Here is a 20,928-nt window from a genome sequence, read left to right as displayed (position 1 = left end):
TCTCAGAATCCACAACTCTGAATTCAGAATACAGGCTTCAGTTTAGAACTCCGAACTCAGATCTCAGAACTAAGAGTTGAGAATTCATAACTCAGAACTCAGAATTCAGAAATGATGACTCAGAACTTGGAATTCAGAACTCAGAAATCACAACTCAGTATTCAGAACCCAGAATTCATAACCCAGAATTCTCACCTTAGAATTCTGAACTCAGAATTCAAACTCGAATATCAGAACTGGGAAATGAGTATTTGGAACTCAGACTACGGACTTCATAACTTAGAATTCAGAACACAGAACTCAGTTCTCAGCACTCAGAAATCAGAACTCAGAACTCAGAATTCACACCTTAGAATTCAGAACTCAGAATCCTAAGTCAGAATTCAAAACTTGGAAATCAGAATTTAGAACTCAGAATACGGAATTCAGAACACAGAACTCAGAAGTCAGAACTCAGTTCTCAGAACTCAGAACACAGTGTGGAGTACTCATGATTCAGAACTCAGAATTCACACCTTAGAATTTGGAACTCAGAATTCAGAACACACAATTCAGAACTCAAAACGCAGAAATCAGAACTGTAACTCAGAATTGTGAAATCAGAACTCAGAATTCAGAACGCAATTGAGAACTTTGAAGTCAGAATTCAGAATCAATTACTCAGGGTACGTAACTCAGAATCCACGACTCAGAAATCAGAACTGAGATACAGATCTCAGAATTCAAAATTCAGAATTCAGAAGTCCGAATTCAGAACCGGAACACAGAATTCGGAACTCAGAACTTAACATTCAGTACTCAGAATTCAGAACTCAGAAATCTCAACTCTGAATTCTGGTCACAAAATTCACAACTCTGAAATCAGAATACAGACTGTAGAATTTAGAACTCCGAACTCAGAGCTAAGAGCTAAGAGTTGAGAATTCATAACTCAGTATTCAGAACTGAGAAATGAGAACTCAGAACTCAGATGTCACAGCTAAGAATTCAGAACTCAGTTATCAGAACTCACTTATCAGAACTCAGAACACAAAATTCCGGACTCAGTAGTCAGAACTAGAAACTGCGAACTCAGAATTTGTAACTCAGAATTCTGAACTCAGAACTCAGAATTCAGAACGCAATTGAAAAATTTGAACTCAGAACTCAGAATACAGTACTCAAGATTCAGACCTCAAAATTCAGAACTCGGCACTCATAAAAACATAATGCACAACAAAATCTCAAATCTCAGAATTCAAAACTCAGAAAATAGAACTAACAACTCAGAATTCAAACTCAGATCTCAGAGTGTAGCACTTGGGATTGAGAATTCATTCCTCAGAACTCAGAACTCAGAATTCAGAATTCAGAGTTCAGAACTCAGCATGACAACTCAGTATTCAGATCTCGCAGTTCAGCACACAGAATTGACAACTTAGAAATCAGAACACACAATACAGTGATCAGTATTCAGAGTTCAGCATGCAGACTCAAACTCACAATTCAGAACTCAGCACTCAGAACTCAGAATGCAGACCTCAGGAACCAGAACTCAGAGTTTACAACCCTGAACTCAGAATTCTCATTTCAGAACTGAAATTCATAACTCAGAACACAAGACTCAGATGTCAGAACTCAGAAGTCAGAACTCAAAACTCAGAACTCAGAACTCAGAACTCGATAGTTAGACTTCAGAATATAGAACTCAGATATTCGGTCTCCTAACTCAGACAAAGAACTCAGAGTTGAAACTTCAGAACTCAGAAGTCACAATTCACCACACAGAATTCGTGACTAGGAATTCATAAATGAGACTCAGTTCTCAAAATTCACAAATCAGAATTCAGAAATCCGAATTCAGAGCCTAGGACACAGAATTCGGAACACAGAACTCCAAATTCAGTACGCAGAATTCAGAACTCAGAACTCACAACTCTGAATTCTGATCTCAGAATCCACAACTCTGAATTCAGAATACAGGCTTCAGTTTAGAACTCCGAACTCAGATCTCAGAACTAAGAGTTGAGAATTCATAACTCAGAACTCAGAATTCAGAAATGATGACCCAGAACTTGGAATTCAGAACTCAGAAATCACAACTCAGTATTCAGAACCCAGAATTCATAACCCAGAATTCTCACCTTAGAATTCTGAACTCAGAATTCAAACTCGAATATCAGAACTGGGAAATGAGTATTTGGAACTCAGACTACGGACTTCATAACTTAGAATTCAGAACAAAGAACTCAGTTCTCAGCACTCAGAACTCAGAACTCAGAACTCAGAATTCACACCTTAGAATTCGGAACTCAGAATCCTAAGTCAGAATTCAAAACTTGGAAATCAGAATTTGGAACTCAGAATACGGAATTCAGAACACAGAACTCAGAATTCAGAACTCAGTTCTCAGAACTCAGAACACAGTGTGGAGTACTCATGATTCAGAACTCAGAATTCACACCTTAGAATTTGGAACTCAGAATTCAGAACACACAATTCAGAACTCAAAACGCAGAAATCAGAACTGTAACTCAGAATTGTGAAATCAGAACTCAGAATTCAGAACGCAATTGAGAACTTTGAAGTCAGAATTCAGAATCAATTACTCAGGGTACGTAACTCAGAATCCACGACTCAGAAATCAGAACTGAGATACAGATCTCAGAATTCAAAATTCAGAATTCAGAAGTCCGAATTCAGAACCGGAACACAGAATTCGGAACTCAGAACTTAACATTCAGTATTCAGAATTCAGAACTCAGAAATCTCAACTCTGAATTCTGGTCACAGAATTCACAACTCTGAAATCAGAATACAGACTGTAGAATTTAGAACTCCGAACTCAGAGCTAAGAGCTAAGAGTTGAGAATTCATAACTCAGTATTCAGAACTGAGAAATGAGAACTCAGAACTCAGATGTCACAGCTAAGAATTCAGAACTCAGTTATCAGAACTCACTTATCAGAACTCAGAACACAAAATTCCGGACTCAGTAGTCAGAACTAGAAACTGCGAACTCAGAATTTGTAACTCAGAATTCTGAACTCAGAACTCAGAATTCAGAACGCAATTGAAAAATTTGAACTCAGAACTCAGAATACAGTACTGAAGATTCAGACCTCAAAATTCAGAACTCGGCACTCATAAAACATAATGCACAACAAAATCTCAAATCTCAGAATTCAAAACTCAGAAAAAAGAACTAACCACTCAGAATTCAAATTCAGATCTCAGAGTGTAGCACTTTTGGTTGAGAACTCATGCCTCTGAACACAGAACTCAGAACTCAGAATTCAGAAATTAGGATTCATATCTCAGAACTCAGAACTCAGAATTCAGAATTCAGAGTTCAGAACTCAGCATGACAACTCAGTATTCAGATCTCGCAGTTCAGCACACAGAATTGACAACTTAGAAATCAGAACACACAATACAGTGATCAGTATTCAGAGTTCAGCATGCAGACTCAAACTCACAATTCAGAACTCAGCACTCAGAACTCAGAATGCAGACCTCAGGAACCAGAACTCAGAGTTTACAACCCTGAACTCAGAATTCTCATTTCAGAACTGAAATTCATAACTCAGAACACAAGACTCAGATGTCAGAACTCAGAAGTCAGAACTCAAAACTCAGAACTCAGAACTCAGAACTCGATAGTTAGACTTCAGAATATAGAACTCAGATATTCGGTCTCCTAACTCAGACAAAGAACTCAGAGTTGAAACTTCAGAACTCAGAAGTCACAATTCACCACACAGAATTCGTGACTAGGAATTCATAAATGAGACTCAGTTCTCAAAATTCACAAATCAGAATTCAGAAATCCGAATTCAGAGCCCGGGACACAGAATTCGGAACACAGAATTCAGAACTCAAAATTCAGTACGCAGAATTCAGAACTCAGAACTCACAACTCTGAATTCTGATCTCAGAATCCACAACTCTGAATTCAGAATACAGGCTTCAGTTTAGAACTCCGAACTCAGATCTCAGAACTAAGAGTTGAGAATTCATAACTCAGAACTCAGAATTCAGAAATGATGACTCAGAACTTGGAATTCAGAACTCAGAAATCACAACTCAGTATTCAGAACCCAGAATTCATAACCCAGAATTCTCACCTTAGAATTCTGAACTCAGAATTCAAACTCGAATATCAGAACTGGGAAATGAGTATTTGGAACTCAGACTACGGACTTCATAACTTAGAATTCAGAACAAAGAACTCAGTTCTCAGCACTCAGAAATCAGAACTCAGAACTCAGAATTCACACCTTAGAATTCGGAACTCAGAACCCTAAGTCAGAATTCAAAACTTGGAAATCAGAATTTGGAACTCAGAATACGGAATTCAGAACACAGAACTCAGAATTCAGAACTCAGTTCTCAGAACTCAGAACACAGTGTGGAGTACTCATGATTCAGAACTCAGAATTCACACCTTAGAATTTGGAACTCAGAATTCAGAACACACAATTCAGAACTCAAAACGCAGAAATCAGAACTGTAACTCAGAATTGTGAAATCAGAACTCAGAATTCAGAACGCAATTGAGAACTTTGAAGTCAGAATTCAGAATCAATTACTCAGGGTACGTAACTCAGAATCCACGACTCAGAAATCAGAACTGAGATACAGATCTCAGAATTCAAAATTCAGAATTCAGAAGTCCGAATTCAGAACCGGAACACAGAATTCGGAACTCAGAACTTAACATTCAGTACTCAGAATTCAGAACTCAGAAATCTCAACTCTGAATTCTGGTCACAGAATTCACAACTCTGAAATCAGAATACAGACTGTAGAATTTAGAACTCCGAACTCAGAGCTAAGAGCTAAGAGTTGAGAATTCATAACTCAGTATTCAGAACTGAGAAATGAGAACTCAGAACTCAGATGTCACAGCTAAGAATTCAGAACTCAGTTATCAGAACTCACTTATCAGAACTCAGAACACAAAATTCCGGACTCAGTAGTCAGAACTAGAAACTGCGAACTCAGAATTTGTAACTCAGAATTCTGAACTCTGAACTCAGAATTCAGAACGCAATTGAAAAATTTGAACTCAGAACTCAGAATACAGTACTCAAGATTCAGACCTCAAAATTCAGAACTCGGCACTCATAAAAACATAATGCACAACAAAATCTCAAATCTCAGAATTCAAAACTCAGAAAATAGAACTAACAACTCAGAATTCAAACTCAGATCTCAGAGTGTAGCACTTGGGATTGAAATTCATTCCTCAGAACTCAGAACTCAGAATTCAGAATTCAGAGTTCAGAACTCAGCATGACAACTCAGTATTCAGATCTCGCAGTTCAGCACACAGAATTGACAACTTAGAAATCAGAACACACAATACAGTGATCAGTATTCAGAGTTCAGCATGCAGACTCAAACTCACAATTCAGAACTCAGCACTCAGAACTCAGAATGCAGACCTCAGGAACCAGAACTCAGAGTTTACAACCCTGAACTCAGAATTCTCATTTCAGAACTGAAATTCATAACTCAGAACACAAGACTCAGATGTCAGAACTCAGAAGTCAGAACTCAAAATTCAGAACTCAGAACTCAGAACTCGATAGTTAGACTTCAGAATATAGAACTCAGATATTCGGTCTCCTAACTCAGACAAAGAACTCAGAGTTGAAACTTCAGAACTCAGAAGTCACAATTCACCACACAGAATTTGTGACTAGGAATTCATAAATGAGACTCAGTTCTCAAAATTCACAAATCAGAATTCAGAAATCCGAATTCAGAGCCCGGGACACAGAATTCGGAACACAGAATTCAGAACTCAAAATTCAGTACGCAGAATTCAGAACTCAGAACTCACAACTCTGAATTCTGATCTCAGAATCCACAACTCTGAATTCAGAATACAGGCTTCAGTTTAGAACTCCGAACTCAGATCTCAGAACTAAGAGTTGAGAATTCATAACTCAGAACTCAGAATTCAGAAATGATGACTCAGAACTTGGAATTCAGAACTCAGAAATCACAACTCAGTATTCAGAACCCAGAATTCATAACCCAGAATTCTCACCTTAGAATTCTGAACTCAGAATTCAAACTCGAATATCAGAACTGGGAAATGAGTATTTGGAACTCAGACTACGGACTTCATAACTTAGAATTCAGAACAAAGAACTCAGTTCTCAGCACTCAGAAATCAGAACTCAGAACTCAGAATTCACACCTTAGAATTCGGAACTCAGAATCCTAAGTCAGAATTCAAAACTTGGAAATCAGAATTTGGAACTCAGAATACGGAATTCAGAACACAGAACTCAGAATTCAGAACTCAGTTCTCAGAACTCAGAACACAGTGTGGAGTACTCATGATTCAGAACTCAGAATTCACACCTTAGAATTCGGAACTCAGAATTCAGAACACACAATTCAGAACTCAAAACGCAGAAATCAGAACTGTAACTCAGAATTGTGAAATCAGAACTCAGAATTCAGAACGCAATTGAGAACTTTGAAGTCAGAATTCAGAATCAATGACTCAGGGTACGTAACTCAGAATCCACGACTCAGAAATCAGAACTGAGATACAGATCTCAGAATTCAAAATTCAGAATTCAGAAGTCCGAATTCAGAACCGGAACACAGAATTCGGAACTCAGAACTTAACATTCAGTACTCAGAATTCAGAACTCAGAAATCTCAACTCTGAATTCTGGTCACAGAATTCACAACTCTGAAATCAGAATACAGACTGTAGAATTTAGAACTCCGAACTCAGAGCTAAGAGCTAAGAGTTGAGAATTCATAACTCAGTATTCAGAACTGAGAAATGAGAACTCAGAACTCAGATGTCACAGCTAAGAATTCAGAACTCAGTTATCAGAACTCACTTATCAGAACTCAGAACACAAAATTCCGGACTCAGTAGTCAGAACTAGAAACTGCGAACTCAGAATTTGTAACTCAGAATTCTGAACTCTGAACTCAGAATTCAGAACGCAATTGAAAAATTTGAACTCAGAACTCAGAATACAGTACTCAAGATTCAGACCTCAAAATTCAGAACTCGGCACTCATAAAAACATAATGCACAACAAAATCTCAAATCTCAGAATTCAAAACTCAGAAAATAGAACTAACAACTCAGACAGAATTCAAACTCAGATCTCAGAGTGTAGCACTTGGGATTGAAATTCATTCCTCAGAACTCAGAACTCAGAATTCAGAATTCAGAGTTCAGAACTCAGCATGACAACTCAGTATTCAGATCTCGCAGTTCAGCACACAGAATTGACAACTTAGAAATCAGAACACACAATACAGTGATCAGTATTCAGAGTTCAGCATGCAGACTCAAACTCACAATTCAGAACTCAGCACTCAGAACTCAGAATGCAGACCTCAGGAACCAGAACTCAGAGTTTACAACCCTGAACTCAGAATTCTCATTTCAGAACTGAAATTCATAACTCAGAACACAAGACTCAGATGTCAGAACTTAGAAGTCAGAACTCAAAACTCAGAACTCAGAACTCAGAACTCGATAGTTAGACTTCAGAATATAGAACTCAGATATTCGGTCTCCTAACTCAGACAAAGAACTCAGAGTTGAAACTTCAGAACTCAGAAGTCACAATTCACCACACAGAATTCGTGACTAGGAATTCATAAATGAGACTCAGTTCTCAAAATTCACAAATCAGAATTCAGAAATCCGAATTCAGAGCCCGGGACACAGAATTCGGAACACAGAATTCAGAACTCAAAATTCAGTACGCAGAATTCAGAACTCAGAACTCACAACTCTGAATTCTGATCTCAGAATCCACAACTCTGAATTCAGAATACAGGCTTCAGTTTAGAACTCCGAACTCAGATCTCAGAACTAAGAGTTGAGAATTCATAACTCAGAACTCAGAATTCAGAAATGATGACTCAGAACTTGGAATTCAGAACTCAGAAATCACAACTCAGTATTCAGAACCCAGAATTCATAACCCAGAATTCTCACCTTAGAATTCTGAACTCAGAATTCAAACTCGAATATCAGAACTGGGAAATGAGTATTTGGAACTCAGACTACGGACTTCATAACTTAGAATTCAGAACAAAGAACTCAGTTCTCAGCACTCAGAAATCAGAACTCAGAACTCAGAATTCACACCTTAGAATTCGGAACTCAGAATCCTAAGTCAGAATTCAAAACTTGGAAATCAGAATTTGGAACTCAGAATACGGAATTCAGAACACAGAACTCAGAATTCAGAACTCAGTTCTCAGAACTCAGAACACAGTGTGGAGTACTCATGATTCAGAACTCAGAATTCACACCTTAGAATTCGGAACTCAGAATTCAGAACACACAATTCAGAACTCAAAACGCAGAAATCAGAACTGTAACTCAGAATTGTGAAATCAGAACTCAGAATTCAGAACGCAATGGAGAACTTTGAAGTCAGAACTCAGAATCAATTACTCAGGGTACGTAACTCAGAATCCACGACTCAGAAATCAGAACTGAGATACAGATCTCAGAATTCAAAATTCAGAATTCAGAAGTCCGAATTCAGAACCGGAACACAGAATTCGGAACTCAGAACTTAACATTCAGTACTCAGAATTCAGAACTCAGAAATCTCAACTCTGAATTCTGGTCACAGAATTCACAACTCTGAAATCAGAATACAGACTGTAGAATTTAGAACTCCGAACTCAGAGCTAAGAGCTAAGAGTTGAGAATTCATAACTCAGTATTCAGAACTGAGAAATGAGAACTCAGAACTCAGATGTCACAGCTAAGAATTCAGAACTCAGTTATCAGAACTCACTTATCAGAACTCAGAACACAAAATTCCGGACTCAGTAGTCAGAACTAGAAACTGCGAACTCAGAATTTGTAACTCAGAATTCTGAACTCAGAACTCAGAATTCAGAACGCAATTGAAAAATTTGAACTCAGAACTCAGAATACAGTACTCAAGATTCAGACCTCAAAATTCAGAACTCGGCACTCATAAAAACATAATGCACAACAAAATCTCAAATCTCAGAATTCAAACCTCAGAAAATAGAACTAACAACTCAGAATTCAAACTCAGATCTCAGAGTGTAGCACTTGGGATTGAAATTCATTCCTCAGAACTCAGAACTCAGAATTCAGAATTCAGAGTTCAGAACTCAGCATGACAACTCAGTATTCAGATCTCGCAGTTCAGCACACAGAATTGACAACTTAGAAATCAGAACACACAATACAGTGATCAGTATTCAGAGTTCAGCATGCAGACTCAAACTCACAATTCAGAACTCAGCACTCAGAACTCAGAATGCAGACCTCAGGAACCAGAACTCAGAGTTTACAACCCTGAACTCAGAATTCTCATTTCAGAACTGAAATTCATAACTCAGAACACAAGACTCAGATGTCAGAACTCAGAAGTCAGAACTCAAAATTCAGAACTCAGAACTCAGAACTCGATAGTTAGACTTCAGAATATAGAACTCAGATATTCGGTCTCCTAACTCAGACAAAGAACTCAGAGTTGAAACTTCAGAACTCAGAAGTCACAATTCACCACACAGAATTCGTGACTAGGAATTCATAAATGAGACTCAGTTCTCAAAATTCACAAATCAGAATTCAGAAATCCGAATTCAGAGCCCGGGACACAGAATTCGGAACACAGAATTCAGAACTCAAAATTCAGTACGCAGAATTCAGAACTCAGAACTCACAACTCTGAATTCTGATCTCAGAATCCACAACTCTGAATTCAGAATACAGGCTTCAGTTTAGAACTCCGAACTCAGATCTCAGAACTAAGAGTTGAGAATTCATCACTCAACTCAGAATTCAGAAATGATGACTCAGAACTTGGAATTCAGAACTCAGAAATCACAACTCAGTATTCAGAACCCAGAATTCATAACCCAGAATTCTCACCTTAGAATTCTGAACTCAGAATTCAAACTCGAATATCAGAACTGGGAAATGAGTATTTGGAACTCAGACTACGGACTTCATAACTTAGAATTCAGAACAAAGAACTCAGTTCTCAGCACTCAGAAATCAGAACTCAGAACTCAGAATTCACACCTTAGAATTCGGAACTCAGAATCCTAAGTCAGAATTCAAAACTTGGAAATCAGAATTTGGAACTCAGAATACGGAATTCAGAACACAGAACTCAGAATTCAGAACTCAGTTCTCAGAACTCAGAACACAGTGTGGAGTACTCATGATTCAGAACTCAGAATTCACACCTTAGAATTCGGAACTCAGAATTCAGAACACACAATTCAGAACTCAAAACGCAGAAATCAGAACTGTAACTCAGAATTGTGAAATCAGAACTCAGAATTCAGAACGCAATTGAGAACTTTGAAGTCAGAATTCAGAATCAATGACTCAGGGTACGTAACTCAGAATCCACGACTCAGAAATCAGAACTGAGATACAGATCTCAGAATTCAAAATTCAGAATTCAGAAGTCCGAATTCAGAACCGGAACACAGAATTCGGAACTCAGAACTTAACATTCAGTACTCAGAATTCAGAACTCAGAAATCTCAACTCTGAATTCTGGTCACAGAATTCACAACTCTGAAATCAGAATACAGACTGTAGAATTTAGAACTCCGAACTCAGAGCTAAGAGCTAAGAGTTGAGAATTCATAACTCAGTATTCAGAACTGAGAAATGAGAACTCAGAACTCAGATGTCACAGCTAAGAATTCAGAACTCAGTTATCAGAACTCACTTATCAGAACTCAGAACACAAAATTCCGGACTCAGTAGTCAGAACTAGAAACTGCGAACTCAGAATTTGTAACTCAGAATTCTGAACTCAGAACTCAGAATTCAGAACGCAATTGAAAAATTTGAACTCAGAACTCAGAATACAGTACTCAAGATTCAGACCTCAAAATTCAGAACTCGGCACTCATAAAAACATAATGCACAACAAAATCTCAAATCTCAGAATTCAAACCTCAGAAAATAGAACTAACAACTCAGAATTCAAACTCAGATCTCAGAGTGTAGCACTTGGGATTGAAATTCATTCCTCAGAACTCAGAACTCAGAATTCAGAATTCAGAGTTCAGAACTCAGCATGACAACTCAGTATTCAGATCTCGCAGTTCAGCACACAGAATTGACAACTTAGAAATCAGAACACACAATACAGTGATCAGTATTCAGAGTTCAGCATGCAGACTCAAACTCACAATTCAGAACTCAGCACTCAGAACTCAGAATGCAGACCTCAGGAACCAGAACTCAGAGTTTACAACCCTGAACTCAGAATTCTCATTTCAGAACTGAAATTCATAACTCAGAACACAAGACTCAGATGTCAGAACTCAGAAGTCAGAACTCAAAACTCAGAACTCAGAACTCAGAACTCGATAGTTAGACTTCAGAATATAGAACTCAGATATTCGGTCTCCTAACTCAGACAAAGAACTCAGAGTTGAAACTTCAGAACTCAGAAGTCACAATTCACCACACAGAATTCGTGACTAGGAATTCATAAATGAGACTCAGTTCTCAAAATTCACAAATCAGAATTCAGAAATCCGAATTCAGAGCCCGGGACACAGAATTCGGAACACAGAATTCAGAACTCAAAATTCAGTACGCAGAATTCAGAACTCAGAACTCACAACTCTGAATTCTGATCTCAGAATCCACAACTCTGAATTCAGAATACAGGCTTCAGTTTAGAACTCCGAACTCAGATCTCAGAACTAAGAGTTGAGAATTCATAACTCAGAACTCAGAATTCAGAAATGATGACTCAGAACTTGGAATTCAGAACTCAGAAATCACAACTCAGTATTCAGAACCCAGAATTCATAACCCAGAATTCTCACCTTAGAATTCTGAACTCAGAATTCAAACTCGAATATCAGAACTGGGAAATGAGTATTTGGAACTCAGACTACGGACTTCATAACTTAGAATTCAGAACAAAGAACTCAGTTCTCAGCACTCAGAAATCAGAACTCAGAACTCAGAATTCACACCTTAGAATTCGGAACTCAGAACCCTAAGTCAGAATTCAAAACTTGGAAATCAGAATTTGGAACTCAGAATACGGAATTCAGAACACAGAACTCAGAATTCAGAACTCAGTTCTCAGAACTCAGAACACAGTGTGGAGTACTCATGATTCAGAACTCAGAATTCACACCTTAGAATTTGGAACTCAGAATTCAGAACACACAATTCAGAACTCAAAACGCAGAAATCAGAACTGTAACTCAGAATTGTGAAATCAGAACTCAGAATTCAGAACGCAATTGAGAACTTTGAAGTCAGAATTCAGAATCAATGACTCAGGGTACGTAACTCAGAATCCACGACTCAGAAATCAGAACTGAGATACAGATCTCAGAATTCAAAATTCAGAATTCAGAAGTCCGAATTCAGAACCGGAACACAGAATTCGGAACTCAGAACTTAACATTCAGTACTCAGAATTCAGAACTCAGAAATCTCAACTCTGAATTCTGGTCACAGAATTCACAACTCTGAAATCAGAATACAGACTGTAGAATTTAGAACTCCGAACTCAGAGCTAAGAGCTAAGAGTTGAGAATTCATAACTCAGTATTCAGAACTGAGAAATGAGAACTCAGAACTCAGATGTCACAGCTAAGAATTCAGAACTCAGTTATCAGAACTCACTTATCAGAACTCAGAACACAAAATTCCGGACTCAGTAGTCAGAACTAGAAACTGCGAACTCAGAATTTGTAACTCAGAATTCTGAACTCTGAACTCAGAATTCAGAACGCAATTGAAAAATTTGAACTCAGAACTCAGAATACAGTACTCAAGATTCAGACCTCAAAATTCAGAACTCGGCACTCATAAAAACATAATGCACAACAAAATCTCAAATCTCAGAATTCAAAACTCAGAAAATAGAACTAACAACTCAGAATTCAAACTCAGATCTCAGAGTGTAGCACTTGGGATTGAAATTCATTCCTCAGAACTCAGAACTCAGAATTCAGAATTCAGAGTTCAGAACTCAGCATGACAACTCAGTATTCAGATCTCGCAGTTCAGCACACAGAATTGACAACTTAGAAATCAGAACACACAATACAGTGATCAGTATTCAGAGTTCAGCATGCAGACTCAAACTCACAATTCAGAACTCAGCACTCAGAACTCAGAATGCAGACCTCAGGAACCAGAACTCAGAGTTTACAACCCTGAACTCAGAATTCTCATTTCAGAACTGAAATTCATAACTCAGAACACAAGACTCAGATGTCAGAACTCAGAAGTCAGAACTCAAAATTCAGAACTCAGAACTCAGAACTCGATAGTTAGACTTCAGAATATAGAACTCAGATATTCGGTCTCCTAACTCAGACAAAGAACTCAGAGTTGAAACTTCAGAACTCAGAAGTCACAATTCACCACACAGAATTTGTGACTAGGAATTCATAAATGAGACTCAGTTCTCAAAATTCACAAATCAGAATTCAGAAATCCGAATTCAGAGCCCGGGACACAGAATTCGGAACACAGAATTCAGAACTCAAAATTCAGTACGCAGAATTCAGAACTCAGAACTCACAACTCTGAATTCTGATCTCAGAATCCACAACTCTGAATTCAGAATACAGGCTTCAGTTTAGAACTCCGAACTCAGATCTCAGAACTAAGAGTTGAGAATTCATAACTCAGAACTCAGAATTCAGAAATGATGACTCAGAACTTGGAATTCAGAACTCAGAAATCACAACTCAGTATTCAGAACCCAGAATTCATAACCCAGAATTCTCACCTTAGAATTCTGAACTCAGAATTCAAACTCGAATATCAGAACTGGGAAATGAGTATTTGGAACTCAGACTACGGACTTCATAACTTAGAATTCAGAACAAAGAACTCAGTTCTCAGCACTCAGAAATCAGAACTCAGAACTCAGAATTCACACCTTAGAATTCGGAACTCAGAATCCTAAGTCAGAATTCAAAACTTGGAAATCAGAATTTGGAACTCAGAATACGGAATTCAGAACACAGAACTCAGAATTCAGAACTCAGTTCTCAGAACTCAGAACACAGTGTGGAGTACTCATGATTCAGAACTCAGAATTCACACCTTAGAATTCGGAACTCAGAATTCAGAACACACAATTCAGAACTCAAAACGCAGAAATCAGAACTGTAACTCAGAATTGTGAAATCAGAACTCAGAATTCAGAACGCAATTGAGAACTTTGAAGTCAGAATTCAGAATCAATGACTCAGGGTACGTAACTCAGAATCCACGACTCAGAAATCAGAACTGAGATACAGATCTCAGAATTCAAAATTCAGAATTCAGAAGTCCGAATTCAGAACCGGAACACAGAATTCGGAACTCAGAACTTAACATTCAGTACTCAGAATTCAGAACTCAGAAATCTCAACTCTGAATTCTGGTCACAGAATTCACAACTCTGAAATCAGAATACAGACTGTAGAATTTAGAACTCCGAACTCAGAGCTAAGAGCTAAGAGTTGAGAATTCATAACTCAGTATTCAGAACTGAGAAATGAGAACTCAGAACTCAGATGTCACAGCTAAGAATTCAGAACTCAGTTATCAGAACTCACTTATCAGAACTCAGAACACAAAATTCCGGACTCAGTAGTCAGAACTAGAAACTGCGAACTCAGAATTTGTAACTCAGAATTCTGAACTCTGAACTCAGAATTCAGAACGCAATTGAAAAATTTGAACTCAGAACTCAGAATACAGTACTCAAGATTCAGACCTCAAAATTCAGAACTCGGCACTCATAAAAACATAATGCACAACAAAATCTCAAATCTCAGAATTCAAAACTCAGAAAATAGAACTAACAACTCAGACAGAATTCAAACTCAGATCTCAGAGTGTAGCACTTGGGATTGAAATTCATTCCTCAGAACTCAGAACTCAGAATTCAGAATTCAGAGTTCAGAACTCAGCATGACAACTCAGTATTCAGATCTCGCAGTTCAGCACACAGAATTGACAACTTAGAAATCAGAACACACAATACAGTGATCAGTATTCAGAGTTCAGCATGCAGACTCAAACTCACAATTCAGAACTCAGCACTCAGAACTCAGAATGCAGACCTCAGGAACCAGAACTCAGAGTTTACAACCCTGAACTCAGAATTCTCATTTCAGAACTGAAATTCATAACTCAGAACACAAGACTCAGATGTCAGAACTTAGAAGTCAGAACTCAAAACTCAGAACTCAGAACTCAGAACTCGATAGTTAGACTTCAGAATATAGAACTCAGATATTCGGTCTCCTAACTCAGACAAAGAACTCAGAGTTGAAACTTCAGAACTCAGAAGTCACAATTCACCACACAGAATTCGTGACTAGGAATTCATAAATGAGACTCAGTTCTCAAAATTCACAAATCAGAATTCAGAAATCCGAATTCAGAGCCCGGGACACAGAATTCGGAACACAGAATTCAGAACTCAAAATTCAGTACGCAGAATTCAGAACTCAGAACTCACAACTCTGAATTCTGATCTCAGAATCCACAACTCTGAATTCAGAATACAGGCTTCAGTTTAGAACTCCGAACTCAGATCTCAGAACTAAGAGTTGAGAATTCATAACTCAGAACTCAGAATTCAGAAATGATGACTCAGAACTTGGAATTCAGAACTCAGAAATCACAACTCAGTATTCAGAACCCAGAATTCATAACCCAGAATTCTCACCTTAGAATTCTGAACTCAGAATTCAAACTCGAATATCAGAACTGGGAAATGAGTATTTGGAACTCAGACTACGGACTTCATAACTTAGAATTCAGAACAAAGAACTCAGTTCTCAGCACTCAGAAATCAGAACTCAGAACTCAGAATTCACACCTTAGAATTCGGAACTCAGAATCCTAAGTCAGAATTCAAAACTTGGAAATCAGAATTTGGAACTCAGAATACGGAATTCAGAACACAGAACTCAGAATTCAGAACTCAGTTCTCAGAACTCAGAACACAGTGTGGAGTACTCATGATTCAGAACTCAGAATTCACACCTTAGAATTCGGAACTCAGAATTCAGAACACACAATTCAGAACTCAAAACGCAGAAATCAGAACTGTAACTCAGAATTGTGAAATCAGAACTCAGAATTCAGAACGCAATGGAGAACTTTGAAGTCAGAACTCAGAATCAATTACTCAGGGTACGTAACTCAGAATCCACGACTCAGAAATCAGAACTGAGATACAGATCTCAGAATTCAAAATTCAGAATTCAGAAGTCCGAATTCAGAACCGGAACACAGAATTCGGAACTCAGAACTTAACATTCAGTACTCAGAATTCAGAACTCAGAAATCTCAACTCTGAATTCTGGTCACAGAATTCACAACTCTGAAATCAGAATACAGACTGTAGAATTTAGAACTCCGAACTCAGAGCTAAGAGCTAAGAGTTGAGAATTCATAACTCAGTATTCAGAACTGAGAAATGAGAACTCAGAACTCAGATGTCACAGCTAAGAATTCAGAACTCAGTTATCAGAACTCACTTATCAGAACTCAGAACACAAAATTCCGGACTCAGTAGTCAGAACTAGAAACTGCGAACTCAGAATTTGTAACTCAGAATTCTGAACTCAGAACTCAGAATTCAGAACGCAATTGAAAAATTTGAACTCAGAACTCAGAATACAGTACTCAAGATTCAGACCTCAAAATTCAGAACTCGGCACTCATAAAAACATAATGCACAACAAAATCTCAAATCTCAGAATTCAAACCTCAGAAAATAGAACTAACAACTCAGAATTCAAACTCAGATCTCAGAGTGTAGCACTTGGGATTGAAATTCATTCCTCAGAACTCAGAACTCAGAATTCAGAATTCAGAGTTCAGAACTCAGCATGACAACTCAGTATTCAGATCTCGCAGTTCAGCACACAGAATTGACAACTTAGAAATCAGAACACACAATACAGTGATCAGTATTCAGAGTTCAGCATGCAGACTCAAACTCACAATTCAGAACTCAGCACTCAGAACTCAGAATGCAGACCTCAGGAACCAGAACTCAGAGTTTACAACCCTGAACTCAGAATTCTCATTTCAGAACTGAAATTCATAACTCAGAACACAAGACTCAGATGTCAGAACTCAGAAGTCAGAACTCAAAATTCAGAACTCAGAACTCAGAACTCGATAGTTAGACTTCAGAATATAGAACTCAGATATTCGGTCTCCTAACTCAGACAAAGAACTCAGAGTTGAAACTTCAGAACTCAGAAGTCACAATTCACCACACAGAATTCGTGACTAGGAATTCATAAATGAGACTCAGTTCTCAAAATTCACAAATCAGAATTCAGAAATCCGAATTCAGAGCCCGGGACACAGAATTCGGAACACAGAATTCAGAACTCAAAATTCAGTACGCAGAATTCAGAACTCAGAACTCACAACTCTGAATTCTGATCTCAGAATCCACAACTCTGAATTCAGAATACAGGCTTCAGTTTAGAACTCCGAACTCAGATCTCAGAACTAAGAGTTGAGAATTCATCACTCAACTCAGAATTCAGAAATGATGACTCAGAACTTGGAATTCAGAACTCAGAAATCACAACTCAGTATTCAGAACCCAGAATTCATAACCCAGAATTCTCACCTTAGAATTCTGAACTCAGAATTCAAACTCGAATATCAGAACTGGGAAATGAGTATTTGGAACTCAGACTACGGACTTCATAACTTAGAATTCAGAACAAAGAACTCAGTTCTCAGCACTCAGAAATCAGAACTCAGAACTCAGAATTCACACCTTAGAATTCGGAACTCAGAATCCTAAGTCAGAATTCAAAACTTGGAAATCAGAATTTGGAACTCAGAATACGGAATTCAGAACACAGAACTCAGAATTCAGAACTCAGTTCTCAGAACTCAGAACACAGTGTGGAGTACTCATGATTCAGAACTCAGAATTCACACCTTAGAATTCGGAACTCAGAATTCAGAACACACAATTCAGAACTCAAAACGCAGAAATCAGAACTGTAACTCAGAATTGTGAAATCAGAACTCAGAATTCAGAACGCAATTGAGAACTTTGAAGTCAGAATTCAGAATCAATGACTCAGGGTACGTAACTCAGAATCCACGACTCAGAAATCAGAACTGAGATACAGATCTCAGAATTCAAAATTCAGAATTCAGAAGTCCGAATTCAGAACCGGAACACAGAATTCGGAACTCAGAACTTAACATTCAGTACTCAGAATTCAGAACTCAGAAATCTCAACTCTGAATTCTGGTCACAGAATTCACAACTCTGAAATCAGAATACAGACTGTAGAATTTAGAACTCCGAACTCAGAGCTAAGAGCTAAGAGTTGAGAATTCATAACTCAGTATTCAGAACTGAGAAATGAGAACTCAGAACTCAGATGTCACAGCTAAGAATTCAGAACTCAGTTATCAGAACTCACTTATCAGAACTCAGAACACAAAATTCCGGACTCAGTAGTCAGAACTAGAAACTGCGAACTCAGAATTTGTAACTCAGAATTCTGAACTCAGAACTCAGAATTCAGAACGCAATTGAAAAATTTGAACTCAGAACTCAGAATACAGTACTCAAGATTCAGACCTCAAAATTCAGAACTCGGCACTCATAAAAACATAATGCACAACAAAATCTCAAATCTCAGAATTCAAACCTCAGAAAATAGAACTAACAACTCAGAATTCAAACTCAGATCTCAGAGTGTAGCACTTGGGATTGAAATTCATTCCTCAGAACTCAGAACTCAGAATTCAGAATTCAGAGTTCAGAACTCAGCATGACAACTCAGTATTCAGATCTCGCAGTTCAGCACACAGAATTGACAACTTAGAAATCAGAACACACAATACAGTGATCAGTATTCAGAGTTCAGCATGCAGACTCAAACTCACAATTCAGAACTCAGCACTCAGAACTCAGAATGCAGACCTCAGGAACCAGAACTCAGAGTTTACAACCCTGAACTCAGAATTCTCATTTCAGAACTGAAATTCATAACTCAGAACACAAGACTCAGATGTCAGAACTCAGAAGTCAGAACTCAAAACTCAGAACTCAGAACTCAGAACTCGATAGTTAGACTTCAGAATATAGAACTCAGATATTCGGTCTCCTAACTCAGACAAAGAACTCAGAGTTGAAACTTCAGAACTCAGAAGTCACAATTCACCACACAGAATTCGTGACTAGGAATTCATAAATGAGACTCAGTTCTCAAAATTCACAAATCAGAATTCAGAAATCCGAATTCAGAGCCCGGGACACAGAATTCGGAACACAGAATTCAGAACTCAAAATTCAGTACGCAGAATTCAGAACTCAGAACTCACAACTCTGAATTCTGATCTCAGAATCCACAACTCTGAATTCAGAATACAGGCTTCAGTTTAGAACTCCGAACTCAGATCTCAGAACTAAGAGTTGAGAATTCATCACTCAACTCAGAATTCAGAAATGATGACTCAGAACTTGGAATTCAGAACTCAGAAATCACAACTCAGTATTCAGAACCCAGAATTCATAACCCAGAATTCTCACCTTAGAATTCTGAACTCAGAATTCAAACTCGAATATCAGAACTGGGAAATGAGTATTTGGAACTCAGACTACGGACTTCATAACTTAGAATTCAGAACAAAGAACTCAGTTCTCAGCACTCAGAAATCAGAACTCAGAACTCAGAATTCACACCTTAGAATTCGGAACTCAGAATCCTAAGTCAGAATTCAAAACTTGGAAATCAGAATTTGGAACTCAGAATACGGAATTCAGAACACAGAACTCAGAATTCAGAACTCAGTTCTCAGAACTCAGAACACAGTGTGGAGTACTCATGATTCAGAACTCAGAATTCACACCTTAGAATTCGGAACTCAGAATTCAGAACACACAATTCAGAACTCAAAACGCAGAAATCAGAACTGTAACTCAGAATTGTGAAATCAGAACTCAGAATTCAGAACGCAATTGAGAACTTTGAAGTCAGAATTCAGAATCAATGACTCAGGGTACGTAACTCAGAATCCACGACTCAGAAATCAGAACTGAGATACAGATCTCAGAATTCAAAATTCAGAATTCAGAAGTCCGAATTCAGAACCGGAACACAGAATTCGGAACTCAGAACTTAACATTCAGTACTCAGAATTCAGAACTCAGAAATCTCAACTCTGAATTCTGGTCACAGAATTCACAACTCTGAAATCAGAATACAGACTGTAGAATTTAGAACTCCGAACTCAGAGCTAAGAGCTAAGAGTTGAGAATTCATAACTTAGTATTCAGAACTGAGAAATGAGAACTCAGAACTCAGATGTCACAGCTAAGAATTCAGAACTCAGTTATCAGAACTCACTTATCAGAACTCAGAACACAAAATTCCGGACTCAGTAGTCAGAACTAGAAACTGCGAACTCAGAATTTGTAACTCAGAATTCTGAACTCTGAACTCAGAATTCAGAACGCAATTGAAAAATTTGAACTCAGAACTCAGAATACAGTACTCAAGATTCAGACCTCAAAATTCAGAACTCGGCACTCATAAAAACATAATGCACAACAAAATCTCAAATCTCAGAATTCAAAACTCAGAAAATAGAACTAACAACTCAGACAGAATTCAAACTCAGATCTCAGAGTGTAGCACTTGGGATTGAAATTCATTCCTCAGAACTCAGAACTCAGAATTCAGAATTCAGAGTTCAGAACTCAGCATGACAACTCAGTATTCAGATCTCGCAGTTCAGCACACAGAATTGACAACTTAGAAATCAGAACACACAATACAGTGATCAGTATTCAGAGTTCAGCATGCAGACTCAAACTCACAATTCAGAACTCAGCACTCAGAACTCAGAATGCAGACCTCAGGAACCAGAACTCAGAG

Source organism: Ochotona princeps, chromosome Y (assembly GCF_030435755.1).
Source record: "Ochotona princeps isolate mOchPri1 chromosome Y, mOchPri1.hap1, whole genome shotgun sequence".
Classification (NCBI taxonomy): domain Eukaryota; kingdom Metazoa; phylum Chordata; class Mammalia; order Lagomorpha; family Ochotonidae; genus Ochotona; species Ochotona princeps.
Note: the sequence above shows the minus strand (reverse complement) of the source record.